This window comes from Salmo trutta, chromosome 3 (genome assembly GCF_901001165.1).
Source record: "Salmo trutta chromosome 3, fSalTru1.1, whole genome shotgun sequence".
Classification (NCBI taxonomy): domain Eukaryota; kingdom Metazoa; phylum Chordata; class Actinopteri; order Salmoniformes; family Salmonidae; genus Salmo; species Salmo trutta.
The window spans coordinates 48,443,775-48,459,226 of record NC_042959.1 but is presented as its reverse complement, the minus strand read 5'-3'; the positions used below and the strand labels follow the sequence as shown (position 1 = coordinate 48,459,226).

At 41.2% G+C, this 15,452-nt stretch overlaps 1 protein-coding gene across 3 annotated transcripts in view; it reads left to right on the top strand.

The window, feature by feature from the left end:
- The first annotated feature begins 10,772 nt into the window (after window positions 1–10,772).
- LOC115176808 (thyroid hormone receptor-associated protein 3) overlaps window positions 10,773–15,452 on the top strand; it is a 31,148-nt gene continuing 26,468 nt past the window's right edge. For 2 of the 3 annotated variants that reach the window (XM_029737130.1, XM_029737122.1), the window contains exon 1: window positions 10,775–11,235. The gene's annotated coding sequence lies outside the window, so the exon portion shown is untranslated. Of the gene's footprint in view, window positions 11,236–15,452 lie in introns of all 3 variants that reach the window. The other variant, XM_029737147.1, reaches the window with a different exon arrangement.

Below are 15,452 nucleotides of genomic sequence, written 5' to 3'. Positions count from 1 at the left end.
GTATACAGTACGTGCCATCCTGGACTCTAGACGCCGGGTGACGGGCCTGCAGTACCTCGTGGACTGGGAGGGGTACGGTCCGGAGGAGAGGTGCTGGGTGCCGGTGGGGGACATACTGGACCCAACACTTGAGGGATTTCCATCGTCTCCACCCGGATCGCCCTGCGCCTCGCCCTCCAGGTCGTCCCCGAGGCCGGTGTCAACGCGCTGCGGGAGCCGCGCGTCGGGGGGGGGGGGGGTACTGTCACGACTCCTGCCGAGGGTGACTCCTCTCCCTGTTCGGGTGGCGTTCGGCGGTCGTCGTCACCGGCCTACTAGCTGCCACCGATCCCTTTTTCCCTTTTCTGTTGGTTTTGTCTTGATTGTTTGCACCTATGTACGATTAGTGTTTAATTTAGTATTTAAGCCCGTTTCCCCACCTGTTCTGTGTGCGGGCTTACTTTCTGTTGTCGTCTGTTGTTTATGCAGTGGTACGTGTTATTGGATCCTTGTGTTTGTTGGATCAAACCCAGTTGTGTTTTTGTGGGTGTACTTTTCTTTTACGGTGCAATTCATTAAAAGCCCGTTAGCAACTACTCCTGTTTCCTGCGCCTGACTCCACACCCACTACTGCAATCATTACAGATTTGGCCGCCTTAATTACCTTCACCAGTGGACTCCTGAATTAGCTTTCAGGAAAAGGGTAGCCCTGTTAATGAAGACTCATATTTAATCTGGCGCTGTGCCAGATGTAATCCAGATTTATAGCAACATGAAATTTGGGCAGTTTTAGGAATCTGAACCATAGCAATGCCAGCGACGGAACAATAACCAACTCACTACTACCTTAGGCAGACTTCCAGGCTGAAAAAATCTGCATAGACTAGCCAAAATTTCAAGCTGGTCTATGCTGGTTCATAATGGTCTATGCTTGTCAAGCTGGTCTGACTAGCTGGTTAGGCTGACCATCGGGTTCTTGGTCACCTCCATGACCAAGGCCCTTCTCCCCTGATTGCTCAGTTTGGCCAGGCAGCCAGCTCTGGGAAGAGTCTTGGTGGTTCCAAACGTCTTCCATTCATGAATGATGGAGGCCACTGTGTTCTTGGGGATCTTCAATGCTGCAGACATTTTTTGGTACCCTCCCCCAGATCTGTGCCTTGACACAATCCTGTCACGGAGTTGTAAGTTGTAGAAACATCTGAAGGATGATCAATGGAATCAGGATGCACCTGAGCTCAATTTCGAGTCTCATCGGAAAGGGTTTGAATACTTATGTAAGTAAGGTATTTCTGTTTTTTGTTTTTAATAAATTTGCAAACATTTCTAAAAACCTGTTTTTGCTTTGTCATTATGGGGTATTGTGTGTCGATTGATGAGGAGTTTCAGAATAAGGCTGTAACGTAACATAATGTGGAAAAAGTGAAAGGGTCTGAATATTGTCGTGATGCACTGTATGTAATGTACTGTCTTAAATAATTAAGCACTTCGATGCTGGTGCAGACCCAGTTAGGGTCTAAATATTTTCCGATTAAACTATCTCTTTGGGAGCATATACCAGTGTGTAGGTTTAATTTGTGTTCCACATTTCTTGATATGGAATGACAAAGAACTGTGTCAATTAAGAGGATCGTAAATCTGCGTGTCAACTTTACGTGTCATCTGTCTGCTCATCAAATTTGGACTGTTGATTATAATGACAGGGTCGATAAAATCTTAGATCAGATGGCACCTTCTTGTGTTTCCGACCCTCGTCTCCCTTGAGTGCTGACACAGATCGATGTGGCCTGAGGAGGTCCGAGCCCACAGGTCTGTGGAAACATCTAGAGGGTGATAAGAGGTTCTGAACAGAGGGATGACACCACCTCTGGAATCAGTCTGGAGTCATGGGCAGCTGCCCACCACAAACGGTATCATCCTCTTAGCCCAACCTCAGGTCAGCCCCGGCCTGTCTTTCAACGAAGAGGACGAAGAGACTGAGAGAGACATAGAGCCCGACTTGGTAAAGTGTGAGATGTCCAGACTGATTGTGGACTACAATACAACTGGCCAGATGGTAGAGACATCGCATATCAATTTACTGGACTCATTATGAACAAATATGACATCTAACTAACTCTACCATCCTGAAATATAAATATTTTTTAACACATTTGATGGAGGTCTGTGGCTTTAGGGAGTTACAACTGAAATGATGAAATGTACTTTCCTCCACACTGACATGTATATTATTGCAGTCACTAATTCTAGCCTTGTGGCACAAAAATAACCCATCCTTCAATGCACTGCAAACAACAACAGATCAGACAACCATAATCAAATGTCATTTGGGGGCTGAATAGTAATGACAGTCAATGGAGGGTAATGGACATTGAACTAGTGTTTCATTTGTTTGTTTTCTCTTATTCATTTGTATGGGACATTGTGAAATCTGTGGATTTCACCTTCTAGTTGTTCTAATCTTGGTTAGAAAGTTTAAAGGCCTCTGTACTTAGGTGAAAAGGTTTACCTTTATGGGTCCTCACCTCGAATCCTTTAAATCCAATTTAAATTCATTGGCCTCTCCTTTGAAGCTGACCTTTCTGGGCTCCTGGGTAGCTGGATAGTTGCAAGAGGCTCACATAAAAAGGCCTGTAATTGAATAGCAGTGTTTTGTAGAGGGTGGAACAGGTGCCATGGTTGTGTCAGCGTGGAGTAGGAAAGTGAGTAGAGGCTGGATTTGGGAGTTGACGTGGGATTTGACGATAGCATGGAGTCTTGGCTCCAACCAACCCCGTCTCCCCACGCCGCCATTACCGGGCAGGAAACGGTTAAAGTGTGTAGCACTATGTACTCTATGTATGACTGCTCTATGCGTCACTTACATAGTTTGGGCTTTACAGAGAAATTGATCTGAATGTTGAGAACGTTGTTTAAATACATACAACGAGATCTAAATCTATAATGCCTTCATGTCATCACAATGCTTCGTAGTTTAATAATCGAAACATGGCCAACTTTATTGCTAAACTGTAGATCCCGCCATGCTGTGGTAACCATTAACAGATGGTCAAAAGGCTTTAAAATCAATATCATGCAACATCACTGGCACAGAGACACTGAGAAAATAGTCAAGTTCAGAAGTGCTTCTGAGAAAACATGTTTGGTTCAGACTGCATGCCCATTTATGATACTAGTGTCCACACAGCAATGTTGGGAAATCACACAGCCTGCCAAACATGTCACTTTCTATTCAAAGTGTGTCCTTGATCCCTAGTAAGGTACTGGTTAATCATTGGTCTCAATCAGTATTTTTTAATTACATTTATTTAACCTTTATTTAACTAGGCAAGTCAGTTAAGAATTAATTCATATTTACATTGATGGCCTACCAAAAGGCAAAAGGCCTCCTGCGGGGACAGGGGCTGGGATTAAAAATACAAATAAATTAAATTAAAATGTAGGACAAAAGACACATCACAACAAGAGAGACATAAGACAACAACATAGCATGGCTGCAACACATGACAACACAGCATGGTAAAAACACAACATGGCAACAGCACAACATGGTAGCAGCACAAAACATGGTACAAACGTTATTGGGACAGACAACAGCACAAAGGGCAAGAAGGTAGAGACAACAATACATAACGCAAAGCAGCCACAACTGTCAGTAAGAGTGTACATGATTGAGTCTTTTGAATGAAGAAATTGAGATAAAACTGTCCAATTACATCTCCGTAATCTAGCATGGGTAAGATGGTCATCTGAATCAGGGTTAGTTTGGCAGCTGGGGTGAAAGAAGAGCGATTAAGATAGAGGAAACCAAGTCTAGATTTAACTTTATCCTGCAGCTTTGATATGTGCTAAGAGAACGACAGTGTACCGTCTAGCCATACTCCCAAGTACTTGTATGAGGTGACTACCTCAAGCTCTAAACCCTCAGAGGTAGTAATTTCACCTGTGGGGAGAAGTGCATTCTTCTTACCAAACCACATGACCTTTGTTTTGGAGGTGTTCAGAACAAGGTTAAGGGCAGGGAAAGCTTGTTTTACACTAAGAAAGTTTTGTTGTAGAGCATTTAACACAAAATCCGGAGAGCGGCCAGCTGATATAAGATTGTATCATCTGCATATAAATGGATGAGAGAGCTTCCTACTGCCTGAGCTATGTTGTTGATATAAATTGAGAAGAGCGTGGGGCCAAGGATCGAGCCTTGGGGTACACCCTTGGTGGCAGGTAGTGGCTGATACAGCAGATGTTCTGACATTATACACAACACTCTGCACAGTAGAGTTGAGATTATTTTCTTCTTGAGGTTCAGAATAGGTGTTGGTTGAGTCTGTACTTGTCGTCCATAAGCATCTCCTACTTCAGTATCTTATATTATTCTTTACTATGAAAGCTGCACTGTCTGTGGCCCCCTGCAGATGAGGGCAGTTCTATGGAACTTAGTTTGGATATTGCAAAGACCTGTGTGTCCCGACCTGTCAGTTAGGCAGTAAACGGCTCCAACAGGTGGGCTGTATGTGGGGGAGTGAGACCTCTTTTATTCAGGCACAGATTAAGAAAGTGGTGTCAGAGGGGTCGCCCAAAAATAAACCTCCCTGCTGTCTGTACACTCGTGGGTTATACCAATTCTGTGGGTCACAGTCCAGGGCTAATAGGGTACGTGGGTCCATGAGGGGCGTGACTCAGGGGGCAACTATTCAACTGTAAGGGTTAATGCAAAACCACTCTTTAGTACATACACACACACACACACACACACACACAACAGTTGAGGAGGGAATGTGGCCTGTGTTTGGTATTGTCCAAAAAGGTTTGTAAAGTGTGCGCTGTTCAGTCAAAGAGAACCCAAATATCCTTGGAATCAATATATCACTGGATAACTATTCATTAATTTACAATAAAGACAAATGTGTCTCTATTTATGTATTCAAATGTGTTGAACTAGTAAAATACTGCTCTGAACCATAGACTGGGCTCTGAACACATACAAATGAATTCTGTCAATTGGATAGTAAATCATATAGAATATTTGTTTAGATATGAGTGCACAAAACTCATGTTGGTAAAACTACAGTGTTAAACGTTTTTGGAAGGTGTTCCTGAAGACAGTTTAACACATTTACACTACATTTCACTCCCAACCCCCAAAAAATATTCTGACAGAGATGCAGTGTATTAAATAAAGTATTGCAGCTAAATTATTTTAGTGGATAAAGAGTAGGATAGTGAGGCCTTTTGGTGACCCCTTACAACCGTAAACACTGCATAACAACCCCTGCGTGATGGAGAGACATCTCTCTTTGACACTTTAACCACTTTACAACCACTGACCTCTACTTTGCCTGCTCTCACATCTACTCATGAGGTGAACAATGTACTGTAGGCGTTTGCTTTTGGCTTCCTGTTTTAAATTAATCAAATAAGCTCTCAGATAGTACTATTTGTTTTGAGATTGACTTGTGCTATACATGTCACACATTTGGTTAGAGGAATTTGTCTTTGCAATGCAAAATTGGTTCATTATCGCTGTCCAAGGTTCTGGCAGAAGTGGCCATCTGTTTCAAGGTTTAAACCTTCCAAGTCCTCTTATTTTATCACACATGAGGATAATTTGATAATATTCACAAAATATCTCAGAGTAGGATGAGTTTTGCCTTCAAAATCATAATGTGTAACATTACATGTACGGGGGGAGGGGGGGGGGGATCTGAACCTAGATCTGCACTACTACTCTGAGAGGCTTTATGAATACAGGCCCTCCTCTTTAAATATTGATAATGACATGCCACAAATGCCAGTAATGCTACACTAAGCTTCACAAGGAGGTTAATTTTGTACTCAGGTATGTTTCTCTGTTTCTCTTAATGTGGTTTTCCCACAATGAGTTTTCCATCTGGCAGAACAAGTGTTACACAGTAGAAAACAGGACGCAAAGACAGAAGCAACTAGTGTCTTTAGGTGATTTGCTAGCAGGCACTGTTATAGGCTGTGTTGCATCTTGAGCAAAAAGCTTTTGCTATGAGTGGAAAAGTCTAACTTCCCTTCGCTAGTTACAGTGGTGTAGGGTAACTAAGTAAAAATACTTTGAAGCACTACTTAAGTAGATTTTGGGAGTATCTGTACTTTACTTTACTTTTTGTATTTTTGACAACTTTTACTTTTACTCCACTACATTCCTGAAGAAAATATATAATTTTTACTCCCATACATTTCCCTGACACCCAGAAGTACATTACATTTCAAATATTTAGCAGGAATAGGGAAAATGGCCCAATTCACGCACTTATCAAGAGTACATGTGGTCATCCCTACTGCATCTGATCTGGCGGACTCAATAAAAACAAATGCTTTGTTTGTAAATGTTGTCTGAGTGTTGGACTGTGCCCCTGGCTATCTGTAAATGTAAAGAACAAGAGCATTGTGCCATCTGGTCTGCTTAATATACTTTACTTTTGATACTTAAGTATATTTGAGCAATTACATTTACTTTTTATACTCACATTTAAAACCAAATATTGTTTTACTTTTACACAAGTTGTCACGTCCTGACCAGTAAAGGGGTTATTTGTTCTTATTAGTTTGATCAGGACGTGGCAGGAGGTATTTGTTTTATGTGGTTCAGGGTGTGTTTGAGTATGTGTTCATGTAGAGGGGTATTTGATTTATTAGTCTGGGGTTTTTTGGTTAGTTCTATGTTGTTAGTTCTATGTCTGTGCTAGGGTATTGTATTTCTATGTTAAGGTATGGGGATTGGGGCCTTCAATAGGAGGCAGCTGTCTATCGTTGCCTCTGATTGAAGGTCCTATATTTAGGAGTGTGTTTGTTTTGGGAATTGTGGGAGATTGTTTCTTGTTTTGCTGTATGCCTGACGAGACTGTCTAGTTCGTTTGTTTTTTGTATACGTTGTTTGTGTTTTTCCTCCTTCACTAATAAAAAAGAAGATGAGTATACATTTTCCCACTGCGTTTTGGTCTACACCCTACGACACCCGTGACAGAAGTAGTATTTTACTGGGTGATTTTCACTTTTACTTGAGTCATTTTTTTATTAAAGGTATCTTTACTTTTGCTCAGGTATGACGATTGGGTACTTATTCCACCACTGGCTAGATACTATTTGGGTATTGTCTTCTAGCTGGGTCTACGCAAGGGGTTACTTGTTGGTTACTTGCGGGTTACTTGTAGGTTACTTGTGGGTTACTTGTAGGTTACTTGTAGGTTACTTGTGGGTTACTTGTAGGCTTACCACTGGAACGCTGTAGGTCTACTTGGCAGGGGAACATTATCACAATGTACTGTACATTCTATCTGGTCGATGTCAAGATAAAAAGCAAAGATTAAAAGGAAGTATGACAGCCAACAGTTGATGAAAAGGTCTCACAGCAATTGATGTTTACTGTTAATAGTCTACTGTAAAGTATAGTTCTACATGCATTATGATGATGTTATATCTCTACCTCCTGTTTTTTTTTTGGAAGACAATTCATTTCATTTGGCTTCAATTCATCTGGCTACTGTCTTTGGCATTGCTAGGGCCAGGTGTTTTTCCTTTCCCAGGATTAGATCACATGGTCAGAAAAAAATATTGTTGCCTTAACCATGACCTATGAATTATGTATCATTGTATGATGGATTCATTGTGTTGTCTCATCCCCTGGTAATAGAAGTCTGTATTTGGGGTTGTGGTTCTTGTGATTTGAATGGGCTCAGTACTACTCAACAGAACTTTGCCTAAGGGGTTGTTTTATTCCCTGTTTTTCCAGACTGTGTTAGCTTGATTCATCCTAATGTATACAAATATTTGCCTTGCAAATACACAGCTAAAGGCAACGTCATTGTAACTCCGGCATCTGAACGGTCAGTGCATCCAGTTGGTCCAAGCACTCAGGTCTGTTGATAAATGAATGTCGAGCACCTATGGTAGATATTGAACAATTAGTGCAAAGTTCATGCCACCTTCATCATTTCAGTCTTTATGACTCTGGTATATCTTAATCAAGACTAATGATGTTTCCTTCTGTCCAATTTCTGCCAGGACAGAAATAACATGCTGTAGTATAGCAACAAATTATGGAACATGCCAATAAGATTCTTTCTTATACTGTATATGCAGCGTACATGACCAATGACATTTCTGCAGAAGCGCTGTAGTGACTGCAAATTGTAACAATTGTGGTGGACTTTGTCAGGGGCGAAAATCTGATATCAACTTTGGAGGGGACAATTACATGAAATTTTCTCAAGAGCAATTCCTGAGGGGGACACCAAAAGTAGTGCTGTAACACATAGCCTACATTGTAATATGGTAAATGTATATTGAGGAACCAAAGAAATAAGGTGTTTGCTGTACTCCTAACTACCGGTACCCAAAACTACACAACCAATCACAACAGCAATACCATTGCCTTTAACAAATCTTAGTTCAGTCACCAGTTTAAGTTGAGAGTGGGGGTATCCATGGCATTTTCCAATTATGTTCCTATTTTACAAGTCAAAAAAATTGAGAACCTTTCATAATGTTGCCAAACAAAGACTCAACAAACTTACTGTCTCTGCCAGTCTGTCCCTGCATATCTGTCCCCAACTCTGCTGTCTGTGTGCCATCTGTTACCTGCTCTGCCTAATGACATCATTGTGAAACATTTCCATTAGAATTTCATTTCTTTCTTATGAACATTTTATCAACTAGTCTTTGAGATATTAGGCTACTAGGGTTCTTACTATGCGTTTTGGTGTATTGAAAAATACTCTGATGTCCGTCTTTTATTTTTCTGCCATTTTTCTACCTGGCTGGCTGGCTACACACACACATAGTGTGTAGGTTATTTACAGTAGGAGATGGGCTTCTATCATTCTATTTGGGCTTCGATCTAAAAGGTAGCTAGCAAATGTGAAACGGATTAAAATGACAAGAGTTGACAGCTGTATGAGTTCACCATTTACACAACATATGCTGCAACCTTTTGTAATTTTAATAGTTTGTTTCATATTGGCTGGCTTCCAACAATAGCTGCATTTGCAAAGCTAGCGAGCACCAATTCAGTGTCAGTGGTGTTTGCTATAATCTTTGCTACCCGGGTTAAATAAAGGTGAAATAAAATAAATAAATAAAAGTTCCCTTGCGACAATTTAGCTTTTGCAACGAGACCATTAAATATATTTAAGACAATGGTAGAAGAGAGTGTAGTTCTGTTCAGTTTGGACTTCAGTTTATCGCTAACCTTATCACAGGGACTTTGAAGCACTAATTTACAGTAGACACGACCCCTCTGTTACCTTGCCAACTAAGGAACTGGCAGTGGATCAAACCATTGTGAGGCAAAGGGTGGGGGGGTCGCAATCTTTTGAAACTTAAAAACGCGCTATTAAGTGTCTATAATCAGCACAATTGCTTTCATTGCGTATTATTAATATTATTTAAATTACATAGTTATGTTTCAGTGATATATTGGGGGGAACAAATCATATTTTTCCCAGGATGGGGGGGTCGTGTCCCCCCCGTCCCCCCCGGGATTTCCGCCCCTGGACTTTGTTACAGTGTAACTCGCAGCTGCTGATGAAACAGAAAACATTTTGCTAAAGTGTAACTATACTGAACAAAAAATGTAAACGCAACATGTAGCAATATCAAAGATTTTACGGAGTTTTACAGTTCATGTAAGGAAAATAGTCCATTGAAATAATTTCATTAGGCTCTAATCTATGGATTTCAAATGACTGGGAATACAGATATGCATCTGTTCGTCACAGATATCTTTTTTAAAAAAGGTAGTGGCATGGATCAGAAAATCAGTCAGTATCTGGTGTGACCACCATTTGCCTCATGCAGCACAACACATCTCCTTTGCATAGAGTTGATCAGACTGTTAATTGTGGCCTGTGTAATATTGTCCCATTCTTTTTCAATGGATGTGCGAAGTTGATGGATATTGGCGGGAACTGGAACATGCTGTCGTACACGTCGATCCAGAGCATCCCAAACGTGCTCAATGGGTGACATGTCTGGTGAGTATGCAGGTCATGTAAGAACTGTTACATTTTCAGCTTCCATGAATTGTGTACAGATCCTTACGACATGGGGCTGTGTATTATCATGCTGAAACATGAGGTGTTGGCGGCGGATGAATGGCACGACAATGGGCCTCAGGATCTCGTGACGGTATCTCTGTGCATTCAAATTGCCCTCGATAAAATGCACTTGTGTTCATTGTACATAGCTTATGCCTGCCCATACCATAACACTACCAGCCACGATGGGGCACTCTGTTCACAACGTGGACATCGGCAAACCGCTTGCCCACACAACGCCATACACGTAGTCTGCGGTTGTGAGGCCGGTTGGACGTACTGCCAAATTCTCTAAAACAACGTTGGAGGCGTCTTATGGTAGAGAAATTAACATTCAATTATCTGGTAACAGCTCTGGTGGACATTCCTGCAGTCAGCATGCCAATTGCACACTCCCTCAAAACTTGAGACATCTGTGGCATTGCTTTGTGTGCCAAAACTGCACATTTTAGTGGCCTTTTATTGTCCCCAGCAAGAGGTGCACTTGTGTAATGATCATGCTGTTTCATCGGCTTCTTGATATGCCACACCTGTCAAGTGGACGGATTATTTTGGCAAAGGAGAAGTGCTGACTAACAGGGATGTAAACACATTTGTGCACAATATTTGAGAGAAAATAAGCTTCTTTTGCGTATGGAAAATTTCTGGAATCTTTTATTTCAGCTCATGCAACATGAGTCCAACACTTCACATGTTGCGTATATATTTTTGTTCAGTGTATGCTTGAAGAGGGAATACCAGGAAGGAAATTTGACCTGCGTGCGCTGAGCACTGAGCAGCACTCACACCCCCTGCTGCGCTGCGAAGGAAGGTTCTACTGTAGCCAGTATTATAGCTTCGTATTGTATGCGTTCTCGGAGAATTTCTCCACTTTGAATTCATTCCTCGTGAGCGCACAGCGCAGTGTCTCGCAGTGTCTCATTACAACTGCTCTAGTTATTTAATGTGACATGAATACTAAACGGACCTGATAAAAGGCTTGTTGAACGAGCTGATTAACGTCATTCCCGCACATTTTTCGGTCAATAAGATGCTTGACACACAGTAGCCAAAGTTAGCTCAACTGGCCTGTTTATTCGGACTGCAACCTATCATCGAAAATGACTTGGTTGACAGTGTGACAGCAACGGATCCTCTGTCACCCAAGAAGCTATACGACCCGGACCCGCCAGAGGAAAAAAACCCGGAAACACCGGAGGTAAGCTATAGCCTGTCTATCCCTGCTGTAGTATGTCCTTTTATCCCCACCAGCTACTATATCCTTTTATCCCCACCAGCTACTATATATGCTATAATGTATCACATGTGAGGTTGTTCTCATGGCATGATACAGTGTAATGTTATGTTTGTATTTCTCTGGGATTTCTTCGACACCATTTGTCAAGCTACTAGTGATGGGTCGTTCGCGAACGAGTCAGCTCTAAGAGCCGACTCTTCTAGGTGAACGTTGGGAGCCGGCTCGCATATCGGAAGAGCCGGCTCGCATATCAGAAGAGCCGAATCTATTTATAAAAATATTTAAAAAATAAGATATGAATGATCAAAAGATTTAAATGAATAAAATTAACTTATTCAAAGAACGAAAAAATAAATAAAATAATTTAGGCCTAAATACTCAAGTGCACACATTCGTTCTGAAAGAGCTGCAGATCTGAGCTGGTGGAAGAACAAGGCCTCTGTCTACCCACGGCTTACTAAAGTCATGACAGGGAGACTCTGCATAGTTGCCACATCCGTTCCCTCAGAGGGTCTTCTTGAAACAAATAATTACTGAGAGAAGAAACCGCATCAGCCCCTCGAAAGTGAGGCAGCTTGCATTTCTGAATGCAAATCTCTCGTAAAAGCAAAATATGGTCAGTATTGCTGTGTGCTGCTGGTTATAACATGGCAATAAAGAAGATAGAGAAAATAGGGGCCAGTTTAATGTTTTAAGTGGGATGCTACAGTTTTGCACATTGTTATTTATTTTTCTTTGATATGGTGCAATGTTATATTATGCTGTTCAGATTGTATTCGTTTTGAATGATTAGATTTATATTCACTTTGTTTATATACATTAAAACGTTATACTTTAAATGCAAATGTTTAATAGCATTCTTTTTCATAACAAACCAATGCATTTTTAAATACATTGTGGTTAAGGTAGAGATGGTTTCATTTAAAAATGTAATTAGAATTGTTTTAACAGCAATCATAGTCAAACTATCGCAAACTGTTTTGACTTGAAACAATACAAAACATTTTTTTTTTTAAAGAGCCGTTTGGGAGCCAAAAGAGCCGGCTCTTTTTGGTGAGCTGAGCCGAACGAGCCGGCTCACTGAAAAGAGCCGGAATGCCCATCACCACAAGCTACAGAAAGTCAACAGCTCGATGTCACTTTAAATGCATTTCATGTTGTCAATTGATTGATCAGCAATGCTGGAGTTCAGTCAGCCAGTGAGGTATCCAGCTTTCTTCATAAATGCATCAGTTGCATAGAGCAAAACCCGTTCATAGTTCATAGTTCACCCCCCAATTATCATTTCTAATTATTTCTGAGTAAAAAATGGGACATGGTTGATTGTGCCTCACTTTGCATAAATAATCACTACATCATAGCATATCCTGTTGCGGTTTGCTCTAAAATCCTGGTTTATTGTTCTCTTAATGCAAATAATATCTGTTCAAATGTACACAGATAAGAAAGGTGTAACCACATTCCCACAGGTATCCTGGCACAGGTCCTTATAACAAAGAGGCTGTACTGTACTGTCACTTGTTTATTTAATAAGAATAACTTTTCTATTTGCTGTTAATGGGGATCATTGTAAAGCAATAGGATTTACAGTAATCGGCCTTGTGGTCTTTTACAGTATGTATGCTCTGTTGTTGACTAGTCTACAGTTGATGCTGTGAATGCATGGGTGATGCCTTCAATTCTGTTTGGTGTACATTTGAGGACACCCCGGTAACTGGCGCTCTCCAGTGTCAAGGTGTCGTATCTACAGGACGTTGTATCAACACTTGTCTTTTCACAGGATTCACAACTCACGTGACATTTCTTTTCAGACGGTCGTAAAATGTGATGAGAAAAGGTGGAGTTCACAGGAGAAGTCGACAATTTGATATGGCGTTTTTGACTCTTGTCAACTCTGGGGTAACATCACTTGTGTGTGAATGTAACGACTCTGGCCCTGGTAGAACGGCTGACACTGAAAGTTGACCAAATACATCAGATATCTACAGCTTTAGCCTACATTTGAATGAAGATGTCTGTCAATGGGCAAGACCTAACATATACATCATCTCATCACATTGCTGATATAAGGAACGATAGCTTGCCGTTTGCCATGCTGTTCACAACGGACCAAAATAGAGAGGACCTTTAGCTGTTGAGTTCCATCTTGATAGCAGCAAGTTGAGAAGCATGTCCTCACAATTTGAGGATGCCTCAGTAATGTTCTACTATGTATTTTCAACAGTTGTGTAAATCAAAAAGCTCACATAGATATTAACTTTCCACCTATTTACAGCAAGAAATAAACAAGAAATGAACATACTGATTATAGTGCTGACTGAGGAGGTTTCTAAGAAATTGCAAGTAGGAACAAAGAGTGATTATATGTAGTGCTCATGGATCCTACTCCATTGGTGGGAGTGGATGTGACTTCGCGGTGGCGGTTGCACCCAATAGAGGGACTGTCTCACATAGACAGACACTGAACTTTTAGTGAGGACACTGCTATGGGGCCCTGTATTTTCTCACTCTGAGAAAATAAACCACATAACTTTCTCAGCCTTTCAGTTATTAAGTGATTTTTTTTTGTTGTTGTTTGGTATTAATGATTATTGTTGTGTTGTCCAATTCAATGTTGGTTTGTTAGCTTCGGTCAGTGTTGAGTTTGCCTCAGAAAATCACAATGACGCAGTCATGGTTGAGTTCATTCTTATCTGAGAGTTCCATTATTAATAGGCCTAAATGAAGTTACAATGGGCCTATTTGGTAATAAGGCAACTTTAAGAAACATAATAATTATCCTATGATGTCCATGGAACTGTATGGAAGGACAGTGTATCTTGACTCCAGCAGCAGAGTCCGCTTGGCAATCCATGAACCGCCTCTACAAAGCCACGTCTTGAGGGAAAACTCTGACACTCTGACAACGATGCCCACATTTCAGTGACAGTTGCTGTTGGGAGTGTTGTCTCAGTGGTCCATATAGTTGCCAAATGTGATTCCAGCTGCTTCTGAGGCATCCAGGTCTTCATGATAGAGCAGTTGATTGAGCGGGGGTGTGTCTCCTTATATTCTTGCTGCTGTATCGAGTTGCCCAACCATTGTTCGCAACAACTTCTGCCCTTTAATACAATGAACAGCTGACCGGGCTTGAGCAGCTGTCACTCTTTGCACCAGGGTGGGTGTTTTTGTGTGTCTGTCAGTAGAGGGTACATAATTAGTGTAGATGCTTGTTACAGCCTTTTGGATGTTTAAATCCTAGTGATTAGGCTGGGGAGCACACTCTGTTAGGAGGAGACAGGCAGCTGCCTCTGGTTATCAGTTGGAAGTGGGTCACTGTGCTCTGACTGAAATGGACCAATGATTCATCTCACTGTACTGACACTTATTACTTATTAAGTTACAGTTAACTACACCTGGAATGGGCTACACATATCCTTGCCATTTTACCAGTAAGATAAACCAGTCACACACAATTCAGGGGAGCATCTATTTAAGTTAAAGTTAAAGATGATGATACACGATACAATAGTTACCTAGTGAATGCCCAGTTTGCCCAGTTTTGGCCCCAGCAATGCGCTACATGGTTTTACCAGTAAGATAAACCAGTCACACACTAGTTACCTAGTGGATGAATGCACAGTTATGGCCCCCATCTTGTTTAGTTTCATTTGACAGGCATTTGAGAGCTTTTAGAAAGGTTTATTCTCAGCCATATGAAACCTGTCCCGAGAGAACCCCTTTTCTTGTTTGTTTAATGAGTTTTTAACAAATTCTTTGTATTACAGTATATGCACTTATACATCTATAGGCTACGGGTATTAACTCACCTGTGTATGACTAGGAGATAAAGGCCTTCTGCAGAGAGTACTTTGCAAAATGTCTAATTTCATAATATGCCATACCATCTGTTGACCAGGGTTTAGGTTCCCTTTATTTTCCAAATGTGGATACGGGAGCACGCTCTGAATGCTGGTCATGAAATGTGCCCAGTAAGAATAAAAGTATATTCCAGTGCCTTCAGGAAATTAGCCCTGGAAGCCAAAAATAACAAGCGCAGTCTGCAATGAAGAAAAGTGAGGGAAGGAGCACCATAGAGGAGTAGCAGGAGGAGGGATCCATTTCAGTACTCACCAAAATAGTAGCAGGGATATACTCTGCGACCACCATGTGCTGCTTGATGCCGGTGCACCGTTTTT